The sequence below is a fragment of the Miscanthus floridulus genome, chromosome 19 (genome assembly GCF_019320115.1).
Source record: "Miscanthus floridulus cultivar M001 chromosome 19, ASM1932011v1, whole genome shotgun sequence".
Taxonomy (NCBI): Eukaryota; Viridiplantae; Streptophyta; class Magnoliopsida; order Poales; family Poaceae; genus Miscanthus; species Miscanthus floridulus.
This window is the reverse complement of record NC_089598.1, coordinates 51,442,488-51,470,437: the sequence shown is the minus strand read 5'-3', so window position 1 is coordinate 51,470,437 and position 27,950 is coordinate 51,442,488. Positions and strand designations below refer to the sequence as shown.

The following is a 27,950-nucleotide window of genomic DNA, read 5'->3' as shown; positions in this document are numbered from 1 at the left end:
TTAAGGGCACGCAAACGGGGCCGGAATCCTTATCTAAAATCCAGATCCCACCGGGATTCAGACGGCACCTATAGCACAGTTCGCCCGTTCGGCTCTGCAACCGCAACTGAAGGTGGTTGGGAATTTGGGATGGCGCTGGCTAGGGTTTCACCGTCTTCCTTAGCCGGTCATCGCTCCCCCCTGCTCCAATCCTTCTTCCGCCCTTTCTCCTCGGACTTTCCCCTCCGCAGTTCCCACCGAAGAAGCTCTCCCATTGCCGCCTTCTCCCTGGCTTTACAATCTGCCCACGCTGCGAGGGAGGGGCAGGTCATGGAGGCGCCCAGGCCGAGCTCCAGGCGTCTCTCCCTGGCTTCACAATATGCCCACGCTGCGAGGGAGGGGCAGGTCATGGAGGCGCCCAGGCCGAGCTCCAGGCGTCCTTGGAAGCCCACGTGCTTGTACTACACCCAGGGCAAGTGCACAATGGTGAGATTGCATCCCTCTTTGCAATGGTGGTCGCTTTTGGCCGTGTTGAAAACGGAGTGGTTCCTATCATATATCTTGAATTATATTAGTTTAGTGCAGATATATTCTACTGTTGACATTTAGATGCCTAATGTTAGCAAATAGAGCTAAGATGGATAGACGTTGATGCTGGGAGGAGAGTTAATATTAGTCGGGGGATCCTTCTTCCAAAGAAGCATTTGGGTTTAGGTCCAAGTATTTTTAATTAACAATAGCACTAAATAACAGAATAGTGAGGAAATTCTGTTAAAAACAAATGAAGTGTAACTGTACCAGCATTGATGGAGTTACACCCCAATTTTGTTTAAGTTGGTAATCGTAATGTGTTGAGCAGCATGTACGAATGCTGGAATTAGGTGTTGCTCTAATTTCAATCAGAGGCGCATAGGATGCTAGCCAGGGAAGTATTCCTTGTCAATTTGAGTTGCTATTATAATGTGTTTTTGTATGATATAATAGTCACTAATAGAGTTATATGGAGTGCTGACAATGTCAAGTGCCTTTTTTATTTAAGAATGGTAGTAAATCACAATCCAACATTCAGATGAGTGAATTCTTGTATACACTGTAGGAATCTTATACCGTATGAATTCACAGAGAGAATAATTTGCTTGCTGTTTAAATGTCCACAAAAGTAAAAGTAAAAGTAAAAGTAAAAGCTTCTGTGACACTTTATATGAATTGCTAACGAGTCAGATAGATTTGTTACTCTTTGTTCTGCGAGCCCAACTTATCGATTAACATTTAGATTAAACTTTGGGCAATATTGAATGATCTTGGTGACAATAAGAATGTATAATCATGTATGGGGCTCAAGTCTTAACAGCAGGCAGATGAGGACAAAGATATGACGACGACGACGACGACAACAACAACAACAAAGCCTTTAAGTCCCAAACAAGTTGGGGTCCGCTAGAGTTGAAACCCATCAAAGCAATCAAGGTTCAGGCATGTGAATAGCTGTCTTCCAAGCACTCCTATCTAAGGCTAAGTCTTTGGGTATATTCCATCCTTTCAAGTCTCCTTTTATTGCCTCTATCCAAGTCAACTTCGGTCTTCTTCTGCCTCTCTTCACGTTACTATTCTGACTTAGGATTCCGCTACGCACCGGTGCATCTGGAGGTCTCCGTTGCACATGTCCAAACCATCTCAACCGGTGTTGGACAAGCTTTTCTTCAATTGGCGCTACCCCTAATCTCTCACGTATATCATCGTTCCGAACTCGATCCCTTCTTGTATGACCGCAAATCCAACGCAACATACGCATTTTCGCGACACTTAGCTGTTGAACATGTCGTCTTTTCGTAGGCCAACATTCTGCACCATACAACATAGCAGGTCTAATCGTCGTCCTATAAAACTTGCCTTTTAGCTTCTGTGGTACCCTTTTGTCACATAGGACACCAGACGCTTGCCGCCACTTCATCCATCATGCTTTGATTCTATGGCTAACATCTTCATCAATATCCCCGTCCCTCTGTAGCATTGATCCTAAATATCGAAAGGTATCCTACCTAGGCACTACTTGACCTTTCAAACTAACATCTTCCTCTTCCCGAGTAGTAGTGCCGAAGTCACATCTCATATACTTAGTTTTAGTTCTACTGAGTCTAAAACCTTTGGACTCCAAAGTCTCCCGCCATAACTCCAGTTTCTGGTTCACTCCTGTCCGGCTTTTATCAACTAGCACTACATCGTCCGCGAAAAGCATACACCAAAGGATGTCCCCTTTATGTCCCTTGTGACCTCATCCATCACTAAAGCAAACAAATAAGGGCTCAAAGCTGATCCTTGATGTAGTCCTATCCTAATCGGGAAGTCATCCGTGTCTCCTTCACTTGTTCGAACTCTAGTCACAACATTGTTGTACATGTCCTTAATGAGCCCGACGTACTTCGTTGGGACTTTATGTTTGTCCAAAGCCCACCACATAACATTCCTTGGTATTTTATCATAAGCCTTCTCCAAGTCAATAAAAACCATGTGTAGGTCCTTCTTCTTCTCCCTATACCGCTCCATAACTTGTCTTACTAAGAAAATGGCTTCCATGGTTGACCTTCCGGGCATGAAACCAAATTGGTTCATAGAGACCCGCGTTATTGCTCTCAAGTGATGCTCGATAACTCTCTCCCATTGCTTCATAGTATGGCTCATCAACTTAATTCCCCGGTAATTCGTACAACTTTGAATATCCCCTTTATTCTTGTAGATCGGTACCAATATACTTCTCCACTCGTCAGGCATCTTGTTCGATCGAAAAATATGGTTGAACAGCTTGGTTAGCCATACTATATCTATGTCACCGAGGCATCTCCACACCTCGATTGGGATACCATCCGGTCCCATCGCCTTACCTCCTTTCATCCTTTTCAACGCCTTTCTGACCTCAGATTCTTGGATTCTCCGCACAAAGCGCCTATTGGTGTCATCAAAAGAGTCATCCAACTGAAAGGTTGTGTTCATATTCTCACCATTGAACAATTTGTCAAAATACTCTTGCCATCGATGTCGGATCTCATCCTCCTTCACCAAGAGATGCTCCCTTTCATCCTTAATGCACTTAACTTGGTTGAAGTCCCGTGTCTCTCTCACGAACCCTAGCCATCCTATAAATGTCTTTCTCTCCTTCCTTCGTACTCAAATGTTGGTAAAGATCCTCGTACGCTCTACCATTTGCCACACTTACAGCTCGCTTTGCAGTCTTCTTTGCCACCTTGTACTTCTCTATGTTGTCCACACTCCTGTCATGGTACAAGCGTCTATAGCATTCTTTCTTCTCCTTAATAGTCCTTTGGACTTCCTCGTTCCACCACCAAGTATCTTTAACCTCGTGTCCCCTTCCTTTGGTTATTCCACACACCTCTGAGGCTACCTTCCGAATGTTGGTTGTCATCTTGTCCCACATATTGTTTATGTCGTCTTCTTCCTTCCAAGAGCCCTCTTTGATAGCCCTTTCCCTAAATACCTCTAACGTCTCCCCTTTCAGTTTCCACCACTTTGTTCTTTCAATCTTAGCTTGTTTATCCCTACGGGCACGCACCTGAAAACGAAAATCTGCCACCAAAAGCTTATGTTGAGAAACAACACACTCTCCTGGTATCACCTTGCAATCCAAGCATGCTCGTTTGTCCTTTCTTCTTGCGAGGACAAAGTCAATCTGGCTACAGTGTTGTCCGCTACTGAAGGTCACTAGATGGGATTCACTCTTTCTAAAGAAAGTGTTGGCTATCATCAGGTCAAAAGCTACCGCGAAGTCCAGAACTTCCTCCCCCCTCCTGATTCCTACTACCATACCCAAAACCTCCATGAACTGCCTCGAAACCTGCGTTTGTAGTATCTACATGCTCATTAAGATCTCCTCCTATAAAAAGCTTCTCACTACTAGGTATAGCTCTAACCAGGCCATCTAAGTCTTCCCAGAACTGTCTCTTAGCACTCTCGTCGAGGCCTACTTGGGGGGCATACGCACTAATTACGTTCAAGACCATATCACCAACGACAAGCTTGACTAAGATAATCCTATCTCCTTGCCTTCTCACTCCCACCACACCATTCTTGAGGCTCTTATCAATCAAAACTCCTACTCCATTTCTATTCGCGACTGTCCCTGTATACCAAAGCTTGAAACCTGTATTGTCCACCTCCTTCGCCTTCTGACCCTTCCATTTAGTCTCTTGAACGCATAATATATTTACACGCCTCCTAGTCGCGGTATCAACTAATTCTCTTAACTTACCTGTAAGTGACCCTATATTCCAACTACCTAAACGGATCCTACTTGGTTCGACTAGCTTCCTTGCCCTTCGCACCCGTCGACTCAGATGCGAAGACCCTTGCTCATTTTTCACTACACCCGGGCGCCGATGTAGCGCGCCACTAAGGAAGCGACGACCTGATCCTTGGTCACTTGACACCATGCCCAGATCACGACACGGCGCGTCACGGGGGTGACGACCCGGCCCTTGCCCATTTAACACTATACCCGGGTTCCGATATGGCGCGTCGCTAAGAGGGTTACGCCCCAACGATATGAGCCATCCAAAAATTACAGAGATGGAACCATCGAGAATTTTGCATGCTGACTTGGAAAAAGGTAGAATTCACCATGGTGAGGAACAGTGAGGTACCTTACTGCTTAACCGTATAAAAGAAAACACTACAGGGCTTAGCGTTTTTTATATAGACAAGAAGATGACTTGTGACCATGATCTTGGATATACAAGCAACTCCAGCAGGGTCCCTATGTAGGCTCCCATCCTACTTTTAGCACCGAGAGGGCAGAAACCTACTGCAGGTCTGCAGCATGACCTCAGCCCCCCCAAAAGTAGCAGGCCCTCAAAATCATCCCTCATTCCTGGCTCTGGAGGAGACCCCTACTTTTCAGTTTGTGGCCTTTCATCTCCCTCTCCTGTTCGCCGCTGCCGCTGCCGCCTCAGTCAGTCCCCGCCGGCTAGATTCGCCCCATTGGCCCCCGGCCGCCCTCTTGCATTGGTTCTTCAGTCCTCACGCACCCTCTTGCCCGAGCACCTCCCATTGCTGTGCATGCCCCTCCCTCCGGCTGCCTCCAATGTCCATGCAGGCTACCACCGTTTGTGTTAGCCACCGCTGCCCGTGCTTCCTCCCCTGATCGACCACACATTCTCCCCCGACTGCCTCCACTGCCCGCGGTTCCTCCTCGGCTGCCTCCACTGACCTCGACTGCATCCACTGACACAGAGCCCCTCCCCGTTGCCTAGGGCCCTTGCCTTGAGGTCCTCCCCCCACTGAGCCTGCTGAACGAGAACCTGAGCGGGGACATTGGCATGACACCACGCCATGGGGCTCCAGGCAGCATGTAGCAGGGATAGGAGTGTTGGCCAGGTAAGACAATCAAAGAGTGGGGAATTTTGTTCTGCCAGAGGGCAGCTTGGCCATAGGCCGCTTATTTCATTATATAGCAAAAGCATACTTGGTTTACATGAAAGAGTTCAACCACTACAACATATTCTAGTGCATAAAGTAGATGCTACCTGGATGCTAAGGCAGCAGCTGTAAACAGCATTAAGTGAATAGTAAATAGCTAAAAGTAGATGACTAGATACATAGAGAGCAGCACTAGGCTTAACCCTCATTTCCCCCCCTAAGCCTTGTGCTCAGCCTTGGAGGTGATCTGCCTTAGCCCAATCCTCTCCCTCATCTCTTGGAACTTGGCCTTGCCCAGCGACGTGGTGAGGATATCAGTAGCTGATTAGTGGTTGGAATGTGGATGGCCTTGATTCATCCATCTTCTAGGCAGCTCCGGATGAAGTGATACTTGATCCTGATTTGTTTGCTTCTCTCATGGAAGACTGGATTCTTGGCCAGAGCTAGAGCAGACTTGTTGTCCACCTTCAACTCAACCACCTCGACATGCCTGCCGAGAAGCTCTCCCAACAGCCGTGACAGCCACAGAGCTTGAGTTGCTGTAGTGGTGGTGGCGATGTACTCGGCTTCACAGCTTGATAGAGACACCACCTTCTACTTGAGGGATTGCCAGCTGACCAAGCAGTTGCCGAGGAAAAACATGGTTCCGCTCGTGCTCTTGCTTGTGTCGATGTCGCCGGCGAGGTCATTGTCGCAGTAGCCGACGAAGCACGCTGTGTCGGGCGCCCTGGTGTAGTGAAGACCCTAGTCGAGGGTGCCCGCCACATACCGAAGGATGCGCTTAACAACCTGCTGATGCTCCACCATGGGCCGCTCCATGAACCGGCTCACGAATCCGACGGTGAACGCCAAGTCCGACCGAGTGTGCACCAGGTAGCGCAAACTGCTGATGAGCTGCCGGTAGTGTGTGGGATTGGCCTCCTCCACCATGCTGTGCCGACTGAGCCTCAGCCGTTCCTCCATTGGAGTTTGGGCTGGATTGCAGCCAGCCATGCCGCTGAGCTCGAGGAATTTTGTTCTGCTGATGAGCTTTGATACCAATTGTTGCCCAGGTAAGACAATCAAAGAGTGGGGAATTTTGTTCTGCCAGAGGGCAGCTTGGCTATAGGCCGCTTATTGCATTATATAGCAAAAGCATACTTGGTTTACAAGAAAAAGTTCAACCACTACAGCATATTCTAGTGCATAAAGTAGATGCTACCTGGATGCTAAGGCATCAGCTGTAAACAGCATTACAGTGAATAGTAAATAGCTAAAAGTAGATAACTAGATACATAGAGAGCAGCACTAGGCTTAACCCTCAAGGAGCAGGGGAATAAGAGATGGGAGAAAAAAAATAAAAGAGTAAGAGCTGTGTGAGTGCGTCCTAGAAAAGTAGGGGTGCAGCAGGGACAGGAGCAGGGGAATAAGAGATGGGAGAAAAACATAAAAAAAGAATAAGAGCTATGTCACTGACAGTTGCGTCCCAGAAAAGTAGGTACCCTGATTTGTTGCTAGAGTTGAGACTAGAAAACTGGTCACCCAAAAGTAGAGGAAGCCTCCAAATCAAAAGTAGGGGCTATTGCTAGAGTTGCCCTTAACCACATAGGAAACCAAAAGTTTCTTGTCTAATGGGTTTTGAGTTTCAGCAGGACTGAAGACTTCTTTAAAAAAAATCAACATATTTATAGGCTTATCAATCTCTTGTTATTTTCAAACCATAGCTGCATTTATGATTATGCCATGAAAATTATTTCCTACCAGTATTTTTTATATTTCTTTTATGGAACTAAAAGGCTTGTTGTAGTGACAGAAATATCTAGTTTTATATTTTTGAAGCATACGTTTTGTTATAGATCCTGCTCTAGAATTATAATTCTCAACATTTGAGGGAAAGAAATTAAGCCAAAGAAATAAATCACCTGGCCTACAAAATGGTATTGACTGTGGCTTTAGTGCATGGCTATGTGTGTTTGATGTTTGGACATGTATATTGGGAGTTATTTGGAACGTTTTAAAATTTTGCCCATTTTACTCATTCCACTGACAAGACAAATAGTTTATAGTCAAGAGTGGAGTAAATGAAGATTTTGGACCTTCCACTTTACATTTTGATTCCTTTTTTGCCTCTATTGTAAAGAGGACATGTTAATCTCGTAGTTCCTCTTGATGGTTTGACATGATGGGAAGCTATGTGGCTACTTTATTATCATATAACCATAATGCATATGCATGGTTCGTTATGCATAGGTAATCATAAAACCTTACTGCTAATGTAAGTATGTGACTAAGTTGAATCCTGTTTTAAAACTCGACTCACAAGTATAATGCATATTGTTCTAGACCTTACAAATTGTTAGCAGCCATCCAATCATATCATGCATCAGCCATGAAAGAGGCACGTGAGGAAACATAAACAACTGCCACAACGTTGGTGAACTTTCAAACAGTGCTACTCTGCCCTTGGTGCTTTGAATGTCTTTTGCTGTCTAAGTGCTTTACCAATGGTTGGCTGTTGGTAGGTGGTAGCATGCCCATTTATCCTTCCAAACTTTTACCTATCCTAGCCTTTTTCCATGGTTCTTAATTCTTACTGCAAAAACGGTCTCAGCATCTTCAACCATTTACTTTGAGTCATTTCTTAAAACGCCCTTGATGCTTGCAAAATGCATTGGAAGGAAGATGGTGAGCATGTCTACATACAAACAAAGAGGCGAAGCTAAAAAAATATATTTGCTTTGCTAGAATCTAGATGTTTGGATTGGATGGGTATCAAAAACAGTTTTATCAAGTCGTCTGGTCGATCCTAGTTGCCATGGGACTGACTAGGAGACTAGTCGCGATTAGTCGTCAACCAGGGCGAGGTCAGTCCTAGTCATCCTATAAATGTCAGGACTAATATACCAAATATATGCTAATTGGGCTGAGAAACATGCAGCCCATGTCCTAACCTGCCCAGCAATTCCATTCTGTTCTGGTGGTCCAGCACCAGTCGTCCGACTAATCGTGATTAGTCAACATCTAATCGGATGACCAGAAAACTAATTAGCCTAATCGAGTCGTAGCCCTTAGTTGAGTCCAGGATATTGACTAGGACGACTAATTGTGATTAATCAGACGACTTGATAACAATGATTAAAAACAATAATCTTATTGTGTAGGAATTCTACAAGTTGGTTCAGGCATCCAAATATCAGTTCAGGCATCCAAATATTACTATCTGATTTGGAGCATATATGTGTGCCAGGACCCACCTCCACAATGTGAGGTGATAGATATCTCTCAACCTTATATACTACATAGATTTAGTGAACTTAGCCGTCTTAAACAAATTACTCAGCTTCTCATTGTTGTGAAACCATTAATGGAACTTTCTAAACAAAAAGATGCTTAAAGTGGAGGGACCAAAATGTTGTTTTACTTTTGCAAATATTAATTAATATGTTTCTCAATGTAAAACAATAGATAGAAACAATCAGTCTTTATTAATATGTTACACCATTCATTATGAAGATGTAGCACTCGTAATGTATTTGACAAGTACTGTTGGTGCATGGTCTCCTATAATTGATGTTAGCTGTTTGAGGAACCAGTGAGTAAAACATCACTGGTCGAATCTGTGGAGTAAATTCTGAGGTTAGGTAACTCATGCACCTCCTTCATGTCATTTTGCTAAGTAAAGCAGAGATAAAGCTAGGCAAGAATAGTTCTGGAAACCACTAAATTTGTAGAAGCCATGCTTCATTTTATGTTTGGATGTGACAAACAGAAATATGAAATATCACATAGGAAGAGAGATATGAGTTGATCTCTTAGAAACTCATAGGTATGTTTCCCTGAAAATTTAGATGGTTGATATTGTTAACTTTGAGCTTCATAGAACAATGAAACATATTTTAAATTAGTTTTGAACTTAGTGGCACTTGTAATTTCGTTGCTTTTAAGTAACGAAATTCAGGCATGGCCCGTGGTGGGGAGAATGTTTAATTTCTCAATTACTTTTGCATTCTTGATAATGTGATCTATGTGCCCCTTAAATAGTATATATTATTTTCTTAGATGCCCGATTAATCACGATTACTGTCCAAGGCTACACTTTACAACTGTTCTTACCTTGTATAACATGACTATCATTTGGACTCGTTCTTTTTTAGCACAAATAGAACAAGTATATTGAGATAATTTTGGCTTTGTTACATTTTTTCTTATATTATTTTTGTTGGTTTACAAAGACACTAACTCTTACCTGTTAACTGTTACGATAAAATGATTTTAGACACTTTGGTAACTTTCTATTTTCGGTCCTTTTGCAGTTAAATATTTTTATCCTCGTCTTATTGATTGAAGCATTGTTGTTTTGGTTGTTAAATGTTACATTAATGCTTTTGGGCACTTCGGTCACCTTTGTTTTTATGGTCTTCTGCAGTTAAAGATTTTAATACTTGTCTTAACTAGCAAAGCACTATTATAACTAAATATTTTAGTTCTTCAGATGAATGATGCTATGCATCTGGAGAAGTTCGGTCACAATTTGAAGATGGACCTTCCAGTGAATGCACCAGCCACAGATAAATTGAAGCCTCAGAAACTGGAGTATTTTTTGATTCTTGATTTGGAGGGTAGGGTTGAAATTCTTGAGTTCCCAGTCGTGATGATTGATGCTCAAAGCACATAATTTATTGATTCATTTCACAGGTATTACCTCATTTGTAATTACTGATAAGAGATTGCCACTGTTACTCGTGCTGTATATAACTTTTATATAAGTGATTATCACTATGCAGACCATATGCGAGGTTCGAAAGCTTGTAACATTATTCTCTCTATTGTTTTTGTATAAATGATTTGGTAGTATGATCTCAGTTTGTTCAAGAATGTAAGGTCCAAACTTAACGATTAATGCACATCCTCATATATATATTAGTCAGTCCACACCGTATTGTACACTTAAGTGGATTCTGATATTATTGCTGTACTTCTATTATTTTTCTGAATTGGCCTCTCTCCTCTCTTGTATGTTGATAATAGGTTTGTGCGTCCAACTGCAATGAGTGAGCAAAGAACAACAGAATACATAGAAGGGAAATATGGAAAATTTGGGGTTGACCGGTATGTTTAGCATCTGTCACTATTATGTTGCTCTGTTCAGTGTGATTTATATGATTCAGAACAATTTCAACAAGTGGTACATCGACTTATTCTGTTATTGGTCAAGGAATTTTGTTTAAATTAGTTAACTTGGTTCACTTAAGAATTACTCCATCCTAGAATGATCTTAGTATTTGGTTTTGAAAAAATAAAATTCAAGATTGATCTCTTCATAACATTTGGAATCATGAGCAGACATTGGCTTTCGGCTGTAGTGAATGGCAGTCACATGATCCAATTAGCCTCAACTATGTGCATACATCTCTTTTCTCTCCTACAGCATGACCAATCATTTACTATGCTGTAGTAAATGGCTAGGAGAGAAAAGAGAGGTTGATAGGATCGGTGACCCTACCGTGGCTTGCGTAGTGCGTAGGGGTAGGAGATGGGAGGCCGGGGTTGATACCCCCGGTGGCAGACGGGAGCCATGGTGGTGCTAGCGCAGGGCGGCGGCACGGCTAGGGCGAGAGAGAGAGAGAGGGGCGTGTAGGTAAGGCCCTTGAGGCCAGGCAAAGATAATTGCCTTGCTTAATTTACTCAAACCAGTTTAGAGGCATATATCCACTCCTAACAAATCAATCTACATCCTGATTTCTAGGAAATAAAAGGAAATATCTAAAAGGGAAATATCTCATCTCCTGGGCCGCCTGCCCCCTACTGCTGGCACGGCCCCTAGCCACTGGTGCGAACCAGGTGCTGGTAGGTCACGCCGGTCATAACAGAGGTATGCAAGGTTTGGTATGCAAGCCATCATTCTCCATTTACATACCTCTCTTTTCTCTCTAGCCCACACAACTAGTCCATTAAATGGAGAATGATGGCTTTTCACTTCGCCATGGTATCTGGGTGAAACCAAATATGATGATCTTTGCTGGATGGATGGAGTATTGTCAGTTTAGCCATTGATTGTTGGGCTTGAGTAATTTTGTTTCTACCGAATTGTGAGTTTTGAACTTCAGTTTGGTATTTTGTAAACTAAGATCTATTTTAATTGCAGGTTTTCTTTTCTATCTATAATAATATTAAAGAATCAAAATATCTCCCCCATTTTTTTTTCTCCAGGCCCACTCTCTGAGTCACGAATGCACGTACGCTCCCTAATCCCATGTTTGTTGCTGGTTCCATGCCCATGTCGAACACTTCGCCGCAACCTCCTTTCCCGTGTCATACAAATAACTTAAACAAAGATCAAATGCTCCACATTGAATTGAAATGAATACAACAATGCTACAAATCGAATTGAATGTGGAAAATCACAAATCCAAGGACAAAGATTGCATCTTGGATCAGGTCCTTCCCAGAGTCTCGCCAATCCCCGAGGCCATGTGGCAACCGCCGCACTCTAGCCTCCTGGAGAGGTTGCAGCCGCAAGGGGGGATGTGAGCCTGCACTCCTCATAGATCTGGGCCCATCCTCACTGATTTTAGGCTAGGACCTGCTGTGGTCGCCGCGTATAGAGAGGAAGGAGACATCGCTGCTCTCTCCCTACTGCCAGGTGCTGCTGCCATTACTGGTACAGGAAGAGAAGGGGGGCAGGCCAGCAACCATCACATTGATGATGAAGAGTCTTGCCCACAGATTGGAGCTGCCGGATTGGAGCTGCCCCCACAAATATTTGGTGTCAGCGAAGCCATGGATGACCTGCAAGATCGGAGTAGGGCGAAGGTGATAGAGATCAGGATTGAACTTGGTTGACCGGAGGTGAAAAAGAGGAAGAAGATTAGCCTTACTTGGGTCTTGACTTCGCATGGAGGAGTTTAGGGTCACAGTGGAGCTCACCACTGGCGAAGACGAATTGGGTCAGCTCAGTTGTTGTTTTTTGAAAATAAATACAGCAGGGGAGGCCCCCACTGTTAGCATTTTATTAAAAGCAAAACAAAACAACTGTACAGTTGTGCAAAGAGCACAAGAAGGGAAAACTAAACAGGCAAGAAAATGAGGCCAGAGAGCTAAAAAACAATAGCAGCCCGGGGGAAGACCCACCAACATCATCCCAGGGAGGCTAAAAAGACAAAAAGACCGAACATTTAGATCGCAAAATCTAACAGCTTGTATTTTAGCTTCATCTAAAAAAACTTTGCTTCCAGAAGTTGAAGGAAGAGCGGCCTCGATCAAAGATAAAGTTGTTCCTTTGCTTCCAAATTTGCCAAGCTCCTATGATGAAGATCTCCATGAAGGGACTTCGGAGATGCTGTTTAGCCTGAATTATCATCTGGAAGAAGTCAAATCCCATTGGATGCCAACAAGCTTGGCTGAAAGGGCATCCAAAGAAGAGGTGGAAGGCAGTTTCTTCCAAATTACAATTACAAAGGACACAATTGTAGTTGTTCCCTTCCAGCTTGTGCTTTTTCCTTTTGATGATGTTTCTTGTATTTAGCCTATCCATTAGAAATCTGCGGGCACCTAGGCACCGAGTGTGGGCATCGTGTGCGCGGCTTCTAGCCATGTTGTGCCGCGACGGTTGCCCCTCAGTCTTTGTTGCCGCACCTACGCAGCCTGTTCGTTTGGCTGTGGCTTGTCGTAAACGATCGTAAATTTCCAGCCGGAACAGTATTTTTCTCACACAAACCAGCCAGCAGTACTTCTTCACGAACCAGCAACGATACGAACCAGCCAACCGAACAGGCTGACGGTACTTGCGCCCGCACATGACATCTCTCCCTGCCTGTGCAGACAGCTCGTCCTCGAGCTGGAACTTGGGGTAGAGCTGCTGGAAATCAGACAGCGGCATCCATGACGTGCTTGAAGCTCCCTGTCCTTTCCACTGCACTAGGACCTGTTGAACTCCTCTTGCCAAACGACCTTTGAGCACTGACTCTGGCTTAGTGCACACACGGCCATGGCTGATTGCTGGCAGCTGCGGTTGTGTGGCCGGTGGTGTTCCCTTGAATGGCTTCGACAACCCGACATGGAAGACATTGTGTAGCTTTGCTCCAGCCGGTAGTTCAATGCGATAGGCGACCTCCCCAATCTTTTTGAGGACCATGAAAGGACCGTAGAAGCGAGGCCCAAGCTTGTTGTGCCCTTTGTTGTCCATGGAAGCCAAAGGACGGTGTAAACGGCGCAACCAAACTAAGTCCCCTACCTGAAAGTCCACTTCACGGTGCCTCTTTTCATACTGAGATTTGTGATGTTGGTCCAAAATAGATCTCAGATTTAGATTTGGGAACTACTAGAGGGCAGCTTGGCCCTTGGCCGCTTGTTGGAATTGGAAATGCAATGGCTTCAGTTCTTACAGTAGTACTGCCTCTGCTTTTATAGGCAAAGGGCCTCTCTACATGCTCCAGTATATTCTAACCACCAAAGTGGATACTGAGCATTTTTCTATTATAAGGCTTGGAAGCCAAGGAAAGTAAATTGCAGAAAAGTAAGAAACAAGTGCTTTGACACTAGGCTTATCTATCAATTCCACTGTTCGTCTAAACGGTCGTTTAGCCCGTTTAAACACCGTGTAAACGCTACACGGTGGTCCGCCGTTTCCGTTTAATCACCCGTTTACTCCGTTTAATTGGCCGTTTAGCCCGTTTAATGGGACGTTTTGCCCGAATAATGGCTAAACGGTAGGTGACCGACTGTTTACCGTTTAACGTTTAGGAAAACACTGATCAATTCTCCCCCTAAGCCTTGTGCCGAGCACTTGTGGTGATCTGCTGTAGCCCAATGCTCTCCCTCATCTCCTGGAATTTGGACTTTCCCAGCGACTTGGTGAGAATTTCAGCCAGCTGATCAGTAGTGGCAATGTCGCTGGCCTTGATGTTCCCATCCTCCAAGCAATCCCTGATGAAGTGATACTTGATGTGGATGTGCTTGCTTCTTTCATAGAAGATAAGGTTCTTGGCAAGAGCCAAGGCAGACTTGCTGTCCATCTTCAGCTTAACCACATCCACCTTCCAGCCAAGGAGCTCTGCCAGCATCCTTGACAGCCATAGCGCGTGAGTTGCTGCAATGGTGGTGGTGATGTACTCCGCTTCATAGCTTGAGAGGGGCCACCACCTTCTATTTGAGGGACTGCCAGCTGACCAAGCAATCACCGAGGAAGAACATGGTTCCGGTTGTGCTCTTGCTGGTGTCCACGTCGCCCGCGAAGTCGCTGTCGCAGTAGCCGACGAAGCGCGCTGTGTCGGGGGCCCTGCCGTAGTGAAGACCGTAGTCGAGGGTACCCACCAGGTAGCGTAGGATGCGCTTGACAGCCTGCAGACGCTCCATCGTCGACGACTCCGTGAACCGGCTCACATACCCTGACGGCGAACGCAAGGTCCGGCCGGGTATGGACCAGGTAGCGTAAGCTCCCGATCAGCCGCCGGTAGTGAGTTGGATCAACCTCCTCTGCCGTGCTGTCCCTGACTTAGCTTGAGCTTCTCCTCCATTGGGGTGTAGGCCAGATTGTAGCTCGTCATGCCACCCGAGTTCGAGGATGCGTTTGGCGTAGTGGGTTTGGCGGAGGGCAATCCTACTAGTGTCCTGGCGCACTTCGATGCCGAGGTAGAAGAAGAGGAGGCCGAGGTCACTCATGTCGAACGCCTTCTTCATCTGCGCCTTGAACGGCTCCACCTTCTGCTCTTCAGCGCCGGTGATGATGAGGTCGTCGACATGGACGCCAACCAGTAGGACATTGGGTCCGCTGCCCTGCCGGTACACCGCAGCCTCATGCGCGCTCTGCTTGAAGCCCATCTTCTTGAGCGTGGCTTCGAGCTTCGCGTTCCAAGCACACAGTGCTTGCCGCATGTCGTATTGGGCCTTGCAAAAGCGGTACACCTTGCCTTCTTCTCCGGCGACGTACACCTCCTCCTTGAGATCGCTGTTGAGAAAGGCGGACTTGACGTCCATGTGGTGGACTTGCCACCCCTCTTGAGCCGCCAGCGCGAGGACACAGACTGACTCCATGCGCACCACTTGAGTCCATCCCCTCTTGCTGGACGAAGCCGCGCGCCAGCAGCCGCTGCCTTGTGCCTGATCACCGCGCCCTGGTCATCCTTCTTGAGCTTGAACACCAATTTCAGGGTGATGGGGCGGTGGCCGTCGGGCAATGGCACCAACTCCTAGGTGCGGTTTTGCCCGACGGACTTGAGCTCCTGCTCCATCGCCGCCCGCCATGCCGGATCACCTTGTGCCTCGGCATAAGTGGTTGGCTCACCGGCGTGCGTCAGATGAAGCTGGCGAAGAGCCGCTCTGCCTGGTCTGGTGAAAGACTGGTCGCCGAGGATGTTCGCCACTTTGTGGTATTGGAGGGGCTCATCGTCGTAGTAGGCGTCCCGGTGGTCTTCATCGTCCTCCAGCGGCGGTGGCGCGTACTTGATCTCCGGCTGCCCTGCGTGTGCTGGTGTCGCACCGGGCAAAGTAGAAGATGCCGAAGTGGTCGGCTGGGGTGCTGAACTGGTCGGTTGAGGTGCCGGAGTGGTCGGTTGCGATGTTGGAGTGGTCGACTGCGATGTTGGAGCGGTCGGCTGCGGTGCTGGTGTGGTCCGCGTTGTCGTCGATGAGCTTTCGACCGCTGCCGATGAGTTTCCGAGCTCCCATGTATTTGGTGATGGCGAGCGTGGCGGAGCAGATGGAGTGGTCAGCGCTGGTGATGATGACCCAGACATCGATGAGAATGCACCTTGTGACCCGTCGTCCACTGCCTTGTCCCACGTCTAGCCGTGTCCTTCATCAAACACGACGTCGCGCGCCACGCGTACGCGCTATGTCATGGGGTCGAGCACGCGGTAGGCCTTAGCCCCCTTTGCGTAGCCGATGAAGACTCCAGGCGAGCTGTGATCGTCGAGCTTGTTGACGTGGTTCAACTCCTTGACGAAGGTGAGGCAGCCGAAGACACGCAGGTAGCTGACCGCTGACTTGTGCCCGTGCCAGGCCTCATACAATCTCTTGCCGTCGAGCGCCTTGGTCGGCGAGTGGTTGAGGTGCACAACGGTCATCACAGCCTTGCCCTAGCAGATCGTCGGCGTGCCGCGCTGCTTGAGGACGCGCGCTGCTGCCACCACCGTCTGATTGCGGCGCTTGACCACGCCGTTCTGCTGCGGTGAATATGGCGCGGAGTAGTGGCGTTGAACCCCCTCGTCAGCGCAGTATGCCAGCGAACGTCAGCCAGCCGTGAACTCACTGTTGTTGTCCGTGCGAAGCACCCGGAGCTTGCGGCCGAACTCCTTCGCAGCAACGCTTGATGGTGTCCGCAAGCTACCGCCTTGGTGTCGAGCAGCACGACCCACATATAGCGGGTGGCGTCGTCGACGAGCAGCAGGAATTAGCGGCATCCTCTAGGCGTGGACAGTGTCACAGGACCGTAGAGGTCACCGTGCACCAGCTTGAGCTTCTCGGTGGCGCGGTAGGAGGCTTGACGCGGGGCATCCCACGGACCATCTCCTTGCCGAGCTGCTTCAGTGCTTTGAAGTGAAGGTGCCCGAAGCGCTCGTGCCAGCGCCACACCTCATCGTCCCTAGCGCGCAGCAAGGCAAAGGGGATGCGCCACCTGCACATGAAGCACATAAAGGCGGTTGCTTTCCCAGTTCACCTTGGCGAGAAGACGGCAGGCTTCTATCTGAGATGCGCAGCACGCCGTCCTCGATCTCCACCCGCGATCCGTTCGCATCCAGCTGCCCGACGCTGATGATGGAGTTGCTCAAGGCCGGGATGTAGTACACTGTGGCAGAACCGTCTGAAATAACGCACTTACGGAGGCGCTTGTCTTCCACTGACACTAAGCGCCCCGAGAGCGAGCTACATCGGGCGTGTTCCGTCGAGCCCACCCCGAGGGAGAACCCGAATGATCCACAGTTTTCCTCAAGGATCCAATAATGAGAACGAGTTACAAATTTAGTCTATTTCATACATCTAGAGTTCTTAAAAATTGTATTATTACATTACCAAATTCAGAGTGCGAATATTAAGCAGTGGAATGAAAATAAACATCTATCGATAATAAGCAAGGATTCCGTCTGTGCCCACTAGAAGAATCTTTCATACAACGGCTACTCCTCAAGCAGTACCTGCAACAAGGGGTAAATAAACCATGAGTACACAATGTACTCACAAGACTTATCCGACTAGTGGGAATAATTTTTCAACTCCAAGGGGTTATGATAAGCTTTATGGTTTGCTGGTTTCCTTTTTATAGAAAGCAATACTAATAGTGAATCCTTATTTATGTTCTTATTAGCAGTCATGATTAATTCATTACCTAGCCATTCTATGTAAGCACCTGATTTGCTTTCAAGCAAGTGTTGAGCAAACAGTTTCATTTTACCACCTTTTCTCTTTCAGTTCTTACTACTGTGCTAGAGTGTAGACAAGTCGTATCGAACACGACTGGCGATTCGCGAATCAATGTGCCCAGCTGGGTACCCCGAAACATACGTCCCGCTTGTACCCTAGGCACAAACAGGACCAACCCACCACTCTCCTATCAAGGGGTTCAGGTTCCCAGTCCAAACTTGGACTCCAAGCCCCCGCTCCTGAGTCCCGTACTCAGTGCGATGCTTAGACCTCCACCATCCCCGCCTCTAATCAGTCGGTCCAGGAAAGAGCCAGGAATTCATGACAAGAGAGTAATAAGTCTTCCCTGCGTCCATATCCAAGTATGTGCTCAGAATAATAAATCTGTGACTTGCCTAGAGTCCATTGCAACGTCCGGTCCTTAACCGACACAGATAGGAAAAAAGTGTAACCAAGCTATGTCCCCGTTGACCGCAGGACACAACCTCTTACACTCACCAATACCCAAACCATATCCCTGTCCGGTCTCCATTTTCCTTGCCACCATTTTGTCATGAGTGATCTTAGTAATCACCTATTGTGAGTAACGGCAGGTTATTCACGCTACTAAAATTCCTGAGCATAGCAGCTACTTGACCTATACTAGTAGGACTCATAGGTAGATATATCTATGCATGTAGTTTCCATAAAATGCCTGTAACGTAAATGCACATCATATATATATATTCAGTGATTATTCAAAATAAGGGTTATGCACCGGGGCTTACCTTGGATAGGTGGGGTGTCAACAAAGTCAGCAACTGATGCTTCCGGGGCTCCCTCCTGAACGAGAATCCTCGTACTCTTCAATGATCTTCTCGAACTCCTGTTCGCTCGTAGGCACGAACTCTACCAGCTCGTTATCTACATGCATGAAATGATTATGCAACACTTAGTAATACGGCAACAACAACTCTTAAAATAAAATACATCTATCAAGTTACTAAGCTAGCTTTACCGACTAAGATGCTAAGTTGCCTATCATTTCCACTAAACAAGTATGAAACACTTCATGTATTAACTTAGTAACTAAAGGCATCCCTATTCTTAATATCAATTTACTCTATATATGATAAATCAAGTAGTACTAGCTACTCTATTTATCAACCTACGTTAGGGCTACAAAAATTACAGTGAGCACATAATAATCTAATGAACCTACTGTAAAAATTTCATGGCTAAAGCTATCACCAATTTGCCACAAAAATTCCTATAATTATTAAGCTAAATAATACTAATCTTTCCTAAATAAATTAATGAATTTATCATTATCACAGCTAACTGTAAACTAACTACACCAACAGATAGATAATATTTTTGTGAATCTAACAAATTTTGTTTCACTATTTTAGGATACCTACAACATTTATTATAATTTTCCAAAGATCAGCTCATAATTCAATTTAGAAAAGCATCTACTAATTCCCTAGAAAAAGAAAACTGAATTCAACCCGCAGCCCACTAACTCGCGGTGCGGCCCATGTTCGCGCAACCCACCGGCGCGGCCCACGCGGCTCGGCCCACGCGCAACAGTGGCCCACGGAAGGGAGACCCGCGCGTGCGCCGACGCTTATGCAAAAGAGCCCTCGGCTTTTAACTAAATGGACCCGCAGTCCTTTCTACTATTTTACTCTCTCTGACGCTCTCACTTAACCCCCCGACTTACTTCGAATTCCCATTTCAAAGTCCCTGGCCGGATCTAATTAGAGGCCGCGGCATCTCCGGCCAAACGCCGACGAGCACGGACCTCCTCGGCAGCAACCATCACCACCGTGACACTCTTCATCACAAGCGCAATCGATAGAGGTATAAGACACCGCGATTGGTGCCGCACAGAGGCGTGGCCATGCACCACGGCGGGGTTGGGCTGCAGTGACACTGACGCCGGCGAAAACGTCAAGCCCGGCGCTGTCATCACTACCTAGCCTCCATGCCTAGAGTACTGATAACATTCTAGAGGTCATAGATATACCACGGACACAACATCTACACCGCGTTTGCCGGTGGCGGCCACGCGCACCGGCGAGCCTAGGCCTTAACCGATTCACCCATCTACCCTAGGAGTGGGAGGGCCTCACCAGAGACGTGTAAGATGGCCTGGACGAAATTGTGAGGCTCGGCAAGGTGATTGGCCACGTGCGCGGGGTTGCTCTGGTTCACGGCAAGCGCGGTGACGGCGTTCTCGGCGACTCGCTGCACCCTTGGTGATACTATTTCACAGGAGGGGCAACCAAGTCAAGGAGACGCGAAAGCACCGCTCAATTGAGACAAAGGAGCAAGGAGCGACGCCCTGGCCGAGCACCCACCCCGACGGCCATGGCGGAGCACCGTGAGGGAAATGCTCCACAGTACCTCACTGGAGGATGAAAGCTCATTGGGTCGACTCCAATCACGAGCTAACCACCAGAGCTAGTTGGGTTCATGGTTAATTGGACGGAGGTGGACGGTGCGAGGCCAATTAGGTGGACATCGCCGTTCGGTCTTAGGGGGGGGGGGGGGGGGGTTGACGGCGGGGAACTTCAAATTGAAGCCCGACACCGTACAGCTGCAACAGCGGGCAGGCTTGGCGCGTAGCTAGGGTCCAATTCAAGCTTCTGGCGTGCGCAATTACATGGATTGGCCCAGGCTCTGCGGGCTGGCCTTGGCGTGGCTCGGCCGGCTGACGCGACGCCATTCAAGGCGACTGTGATTGAGGAGCACGACGTGGCGCTGCCACTAAGTAGAAGAGGACGACGGTACGACGGATGACGTCTCCACGTGCACGTACGAGGCCGGCACGACTCGTGCGACCGCAGCGCTTTGACTAGCAAGACGACGACGGCCAGGCCACGTGACGGTGTAGCGGGCGCGCGCAGCAGCGGCAGCGATGACGCGACACAAGCTGCAGAGACCCGGCTGAGGGGCGCCGTGCCGCCTCGGTGGGATGCAGCCGATGGCGGCCAGGCGCACATGGGGAGGTGACTCGGCCTCGGGCGGGCAGCACCTCGCCGAGACTACGGCAGCGACTGGGTGGGGCCGCGTCGTAAGAGGGAGAAGTAGACAGCAGCGCGGCGGCGGTCGAGGAGGGGGCAGCAGCCAGAGGCAGGCACAGCGGCTAGCCCAACTAGGCCGCAGCCCAGCTAGGGCGGCCTCGGCCGGCCAACGCGGGCAAGGCCGGCACGGCGACGCCGGGGTTGCGCGTGGTGACCGCGCACTGCCTGCGAATCCACCGAGAACATGCTAAGCGCGAATTTTAAAGTCTCTAATCCTACTACAAGGTTGTCTCTCGACCTAAACCCACTGCACGATGATCAAGAGGACACATGGGGCTACTAAACCAAGCTAAAACATCATACCACTGCTTAACCCAAATCCCCTACAAAAATTGCCAAACTCAGCTTTGTCAAACCATTTTTCAGTCTTAGAATTTTGACTAAGTCTCGATCGTATTCGCGTCACATTCGATTTCCACGCTACTAGGTACGCTAGTTAGTGAATTCATTTCTCGACCGTAGGTATTTCATCGTCACCTACACGGTGTTTACTGCTAACTTTACTAAAATTCCGTAGATACGTTCTATAGCATTTTCGTTCAATAAAAATTCGCGAACATCCGTACTTGAACATTGTATAGGTCACGAATGACCTGTCGTTAAGCATTTCCGTTGGTCGTTTTACGTTACGTACATTTATTCACATCCTATATCACATGCATTTACGCATAAATATGATGCTATGCAGTGTTTTAGCAAAAGATTGTATAGGGTAACACCGAGGGTGTTAGTACACGCCGGTCAAAATGCGGTGCTCCCCCGTCTTGGCCTTGAAGATGACCGAGCCAACCCCCTTGATCTCGACGGCGGAGGCATCGCCGAACTTGACGGAGCCCTTCACGTCGGAGTCCAAGTCGGAGAAGAACTTGCGCTAACCGGTCATGTGGTGGTAGCACCAGTGTCAAGGTACCAGCCGTCGATCTTGTCGTCGCCAGTACCATTGCCGAGGAAGGCGTGGGCGCGCGGCTCGTCGAGGTGGAGCAGGGCGGAGCTAGCCAACACGGGATGGGGAAAGTTTGGGCCTTTTCCCTCCTCCCCTGTTTCTTGCTGCAGCTTGACACACCCGTGCACCAAGAACAAAGCAACATCCTCCTCCTCTGCTTGCACGACGTGAGTCTGGCCACCGCGACGTGGAGGAAGGCGGCAGTCCTTGGCCCAATGGCAAGACTTGCCGCAATTGAGGCAGGTGTCATCCCGGGTTGCCTTGCGCTCGCCGGCGGCGCCGCCATCAGCAGCAGCCTACGCCCGGGGTCCTTTTTCCTCCTTGCCACCATGAGGACGCCGACGTCGTTGCTTGGAGGAGCCAGACGAGCCGGATCCTTCCTCCTTATCGAAGGCACGCCACTACTCCATGGTGTATAGCAGCTTGCCTCTGGCGGCGTCCGGCTCGGCGTGAGGCCCCTCCTCGCGATCCTGCACCGCCTAGAGCTTCCCGGTCACGTCCTCGACGAAGAGCTGCTCGAAATCGAGGAGCGTCTCTATCGCCATCACGATCTGGGAGTACTTCGCCATGCAGCGGAGGAATTTCTCCACCGCGCGCTCCTCTGTGAGGTCGGTGTCACTGTTGCGCGCCATCTGCTCCATCAGATTGGTCAGGCGGAGGGCAAAGTCCTCAGCTTGCTCACCGGGATGAAAGGCGAGGCCTTCCCACTCCTGCCGGAGCCGCTGTAGAGTCGCCCAGCGAACACGATCACCGCCGATGTGCCGCAGCGATCGACTCCTACGCCAGCTTCGCCGTAGCCTTGTTGGCGAGGGAGGCGCCAAGCTCGGTGGGGACGGCGGCGCATAACGCCTCTAGCGCTCGACGATCGTCGTCGTAGCTGACACCGTCGACGTGGACCGCCTCCCAGAGATGCCGAGCCTGCAGCTTTACCTTCATCCGAAGGCTCCACTCGTGGTAGTTCGACTTTGTGAGCATCGGCCATGGCATCCCCGCTCCCGAGTCGCGGTAGACGGTCTGCACCACCGGTTGCGCCACCGGCGAGTTGCTGCGGCGTCCACGGCGCTGTTCTGGCGACGGTGACTGAGGACGACGCCCTGCTGGGCTTCGCAATCCGCCGACCGGCTCCCGCTCCATCTTGATGTGTGGCGCTACGGCCGCGGTCGCCGCGGCTTGTGTCGCAGCCGCCGCCTGCCTGGTTGTCTCGACCGCCGCTGCAGCCATTGCCTCTGCGGCAGCAAGGCGCGCGGCGCGACCGTCGGCTCCTCCTGCTGCTGGACCGCCAGGGTTGATCACCGCACCGGCAGCAATAGTGGTGGCGCGCTGTCTCTCGATCTGGCCGGCGGTGGACATGGCTGCTCACTCAAGAACCCTGGCGGTGGACATGGCTGCTCACTCAAGAACCTTAAGGCTCTGATACCAATTGTTGGCCTAAAATAGATCTCAGATTCAAACTTGGGAACTAGCAGAGGGCAGCTTGGCCCTTGGCCGCTTGTTGGAATTGGAAATGCAATGGCTTCTGTTCTTACAATAGTATTGCCCCTGCTTTTATTGGCAAAGGGTCTCTCTACCTGCTCCGGTATATTCTAACCACTAAAGTGGATGTTGAGCATATTCCTATTACAAGGCTTGGAAGCCAAGTAAAGTAAATTGCAGAAAAGTAAGATACAAGTGCTTTGACACTAGGCTTATCTATCATGTGATAGTGCTGGGTTTGCTCTAGACGCTCTTTAATCTCCACTAGAAACTCATCTCGCTCCTTAAGATGCTGAGCGACGGCCGGTAAACGTGGTTCTCCCGGCTCATAAGCTCTCAGTGATGGTGGGTCACGCCCATAGACAACTCTGAATGGAGTGGTGCCCAGTGACGCTTGAAATGAAGAGTTGTAACAAAACTCAGCCCATGGAAGCCATTGCAACTAGTTTCGAGGACGATCACCCGTCAGGCAGCGAAGATGCATGGCTATGATCTTATTGGTAGCCTCCGATTGACCATCCGTTTCCGGGTGGAACGTAGAAGACATGTTGAGTTGCACCCCTGACAACCTGAACAGCTCCTGCCAGAAATTGCTTGTGAAAACAGATCCTGATCACTTAGCACTTACTATAGAGCTTGGGATGCCATGAAGTCATACGATGTCCGTGAATAAAACTCTTGCAACTGATGTATCAGTGTATGGATGACCCAACGCGATGAAGTGCGCTGATTTGGAGAACCGATCAACCACTGTAAGGATCACAGATTTGCCGTTCACCCTTGGCAATCTCTCAACAAAGTCCATTGCAATGTCTGCCCAAACTGAAGTTGGAACCTCCAGGCTCTGTAGCAACCCCGCTGGACGCAGCTGTTCTGTCTTGTTCTGTTGGCATGTACAGCAAGCACTGTCTCGTGGAATACAAAAATCAGCCCGAACTCTATGTAGCGTTATCTGGATACCTTCATGACCAACCTCATGTGCAGCAGCAATTACTGCTTGTGCCCAGGAAGACATCTCAGGCACAAACACCTTTCCGTCCTTGAGCATTAGGCCATCAGTCATACTCCAGCTGTCCAGACCTTCCTGAGCTTTGTTCCTGACCGTGTCCAGTGTGCTGTCCTCTTGGAGAGCAGCTCTGATTTCTTCAAACACCGTGAGCCGCCACGAGACCTCACGGCGAGAGGGCATCGGTCCGCCATGGTCCAAGCAGGGCAACCGTGAATTGCATTGCCGCTGCCTTTCTTCGATGCAGGCTGCTGGTGGCTCGTTTTCGCTGGCTGCAGTTGCGCCAAGTCCATGCCACGACGCATCAGTTCTGCCGGTAACTGACGCATCTCAATGGACAGCATCATCATCGACGGCGGTTGCGGTGTTTCTTACGGAGCTGGGCGTGTTGGATCCGTGCTCATGTTGGGTGTTGAGATGCCACATCGACAACTGCAAGGGGTTGGGCCTGTTGCTGGCCGGAATGGATGGAGTGGACAAACCGTGTTGGCCTCTTGCTGCCTGGCAGGCTATAACTCATATGAAGTCCATGCCCGTGGCATTTCAATGGGATCCAGGAGGCACCTGTCATGCATCTGCCTGCAGCCATGTAGCTTGTTTTCGTCTGGGGTGCTTCCCGTCAGTCCGTTCTGAAATGCTGCAGCGGACAACGCAATCTGCGGTGTGCAGCGCGTCTGTGCATACGGTTCCCAGTTCGTCCGTGAGGAGATGCTGCCTTAGGCGGTTTGATCTGCAAGCGCAACTTGTGTTCATGTGCTCAAAGGGCAACATGTGTGACAATGCAGTGCAGGAACGTGCCATGCATGCACATGTCCATCCATGGGATCCTGGATGAACACACGTCATGCATTTCCTGCTGGATTGATCTGCAGGTCGCTTCCTTGAGGATCACATAAAGATTCGGTCACTTTTTTTAGTCACAAATAAGGAAATGAGCTGAGATGTAAAAGGCTTGTTTTTTATATGTGATAGGTTTATGTCCAGTCAAGTCGAGTCATCGTATGTTATTATGTATTAGTTATGCTGCAGCTCGAAGACGAGCTGCTCAAAAAGGAAGGGCGGAGTAATGTCATGGGTAGTCGGCAAGGCCTATTGGACCGGGTTCAGCACTCAGCAGTGTGGCCCATTAGTATTGGAGTTAATTAGAGATAAGGTCTCTTGCTTACGGGAGTAAGCCTCTCTATATAAAGAGAGAGATGTATCCATCTAATAAAGCAAGAAGAACAGATCTATTATCCCAGTCCCTTCTCCTATCCCTGCCCTTATGTTCCGGCTGCCGCCTATCGGCTGGCTGATGTCGGGCTGCTTGGGTTAGGGCCATCCAGATCAGATCAACATCCATAATAACATGTAATGTCTTAGGAAATTCTTAAAGAGAAGGCCCAAATTGTTGACCCCCTTGTGGCTCTGGATGGTCAGTGCCATGCCCTCCACAACTCCACGAACTTTTTACATGAACGCTTGCACCAAAATAATCTGGAAGTGGAATGTATTCCTTAACTCTGGTTATTTTTTTTATCAATGCACACTAACAGCTTCGTTGTTACATAACAGTGTTTGGCATGACACTGCTATCCCTTTCAAGGAAGTGCTGCAAGAGTTTGAGGACTGGCTTAGAAATCACAACCTGTGGAAAAAGGAGCAAGGTGGATCACTCAACCATGGAGCATTTGTTACTTGGTAACTTAATACATCTGTAGCTACATTAAAGCAAATTACTCATGAACTTTTGTTAACCATCTCTTGAAATTCTACCCATCAAATCATTCAACAATATATATGTTTGAGTTGGCTAATTGTTTCAATGTTCCAGACTTTAGAGACTAAACCTCTCATGCTCGAAATATGACAGTGGAAACTGGGATTTGAAGACAAAGGTCCCTGAGCAGTGCAAGGTTTCAAAAATAAAATTACCTAGCTATTTTATGGAGTGGATTAACTTAAAGGATATCTACCTCAACTTCTATAGCAGAAGGGTAATTAAATACCATGTAGTGCTTTTACCTATGTTCACCAGAACTTGATAACTCATGCGCAGTTCATCTTTAAACTGAATCGTGAACCTTATAGATTATTGCTGACTTTCGTTTTTCCAGGCAACTGGAATGATGACAATGATGAGGGAACTTCAACTGCCAATTATTGGAAACCACCATCTCGGGATAGACGATTCAAAAAATATCGCAAGAGTGGTTCAGCGCATGCTTGCTGATGGTGCTGTGATTCAAATCACTGCTAAGAGGCAGTCAGCTACTGGCGATGTGAAATTTCTGTTCAAGGACCGAATTAGGTGATAAGTGTGAAATACCCCCAATTCATAATGGTGCTGATACTATAGTTGGCCAAAAGGCATTTCAAGATTTTGGAGCAAAGAGAGACCAAACTGAGAACGCTGAATCAACATACAAATCAAGAAATTTCAGTGCCCTAACCAAACAAGATCAAATTACTTTGTCCTCAAGCTCATCTTAGAGTTCCAACCAAATCACATAAATACTTCAAATTTGTGGACAAAATTAAGCGAGGGGGGATACCTTGTTCTTGCAGATCCCAACTCAAATTAAGGCTCACATCCTTTAGAGCATATCTACCAGATATCATATCACCTCTTCTATCCCAACTCAAATTAAGAGTGTCTCCTTGCGGTAGTGTGCTGTATTCGAACGTGACTCTGAGTGTGACAGTGCCCAGAGGCATCACCTCTCGGTCTGGGACAATTCCGTGGATGGGATCTTCAGCTCCTTGAAAGCGTCCTAGTAGAGGAGGGTGATGTTGCTTCCTTCCTCCATGAAGATCTTGGTCATCGTCCTAGTAGAGGAGGGTGATGTTGCTTCCTTCCTCCATGAAGATCTTGGTCATCTGCACGGTCTTGACCATCACGTTGACTACCAGAGGGAATCGACCTGCCTCGACGATGTGATCGAGGTGGTCGTTTTTGTCGAAGGTGATTAGCCTTTCGGACTATGGCAGCCGAGGGGCGCAGCAGGCACCGCGGCATCGTTCCTGTGCGTTAGCTCCTGACTCCGTCGATCTTGGTAAGCTTCAGGTCTGCTGAAGATGATCATGACGTGCCTGGTGTCATGATGTCACGATCTCGGTCGTCCTCTCTGTGTCGCTTGTCCTTGGTCGGGAGGTCGTTTCTTGCTACCTTCTCGATGAACATTCTTCTCTAGGCGATGCAATCTTTGGCAAGGTGGGCCACTCGAAAACCATGATTTTTGCATGGACCATTCATGATCTTGTCGAACTCATCCTTATTGCCTTGTTTCTTCTTTGTGGCGGATGTTTCAGCTCTTGTGCTTGCGGTTCTTTTTCCACAGCCGAGAGGGGGCAGCCCTTGTGAGGGGGGTCTTGGCGGCCTAGCGAAGCCGCAAGGCATGACTTGCCGCTGTGTTCCTGAGCTTGGTTGGGAAATCAGGCAGGACGTAGTCGGGTAGTGGTGGTGGATCCATGCCACGGGTCCAATGTGCAGATCTTTCCAGATCTTGAAGGCTATGTCAAGGAGGTACTCTTGACTAAACTTGGAGAAGGCTTCCTCGGCATAGCGGTTCATGTGGTGGTTTAGCTCGATTGGCCCCGCCTCCATGGCGCTTTCGAGTTCGACAAAGTATAGATGGACGGAAGGTGACTGCTCCTTCGCTTGTACGTATGGCTCGGGATCTTGTGGACGCAAGTTCCTGAACCGATTGGCGACGAAGGCCGTACTGTCGGGAGC

The 27,950-nt window shown here is 48.4% G+C and overlaps 1 pseudogene; it reads left to right on the top strand.

Annotated features, from left to right (window-relative positions):
• The first annotated feature begins 69 nt into the window (after positions 1–69).
• Positions 70–27,910, top strand: LOC136528818 (uncharacterized exonuclease domain-containing protein At3g15140-like; annotated as a pseudogene).
• The last annotated feature ends 40 nt before the right edge of the window (positions 27,911–27,950 follow it).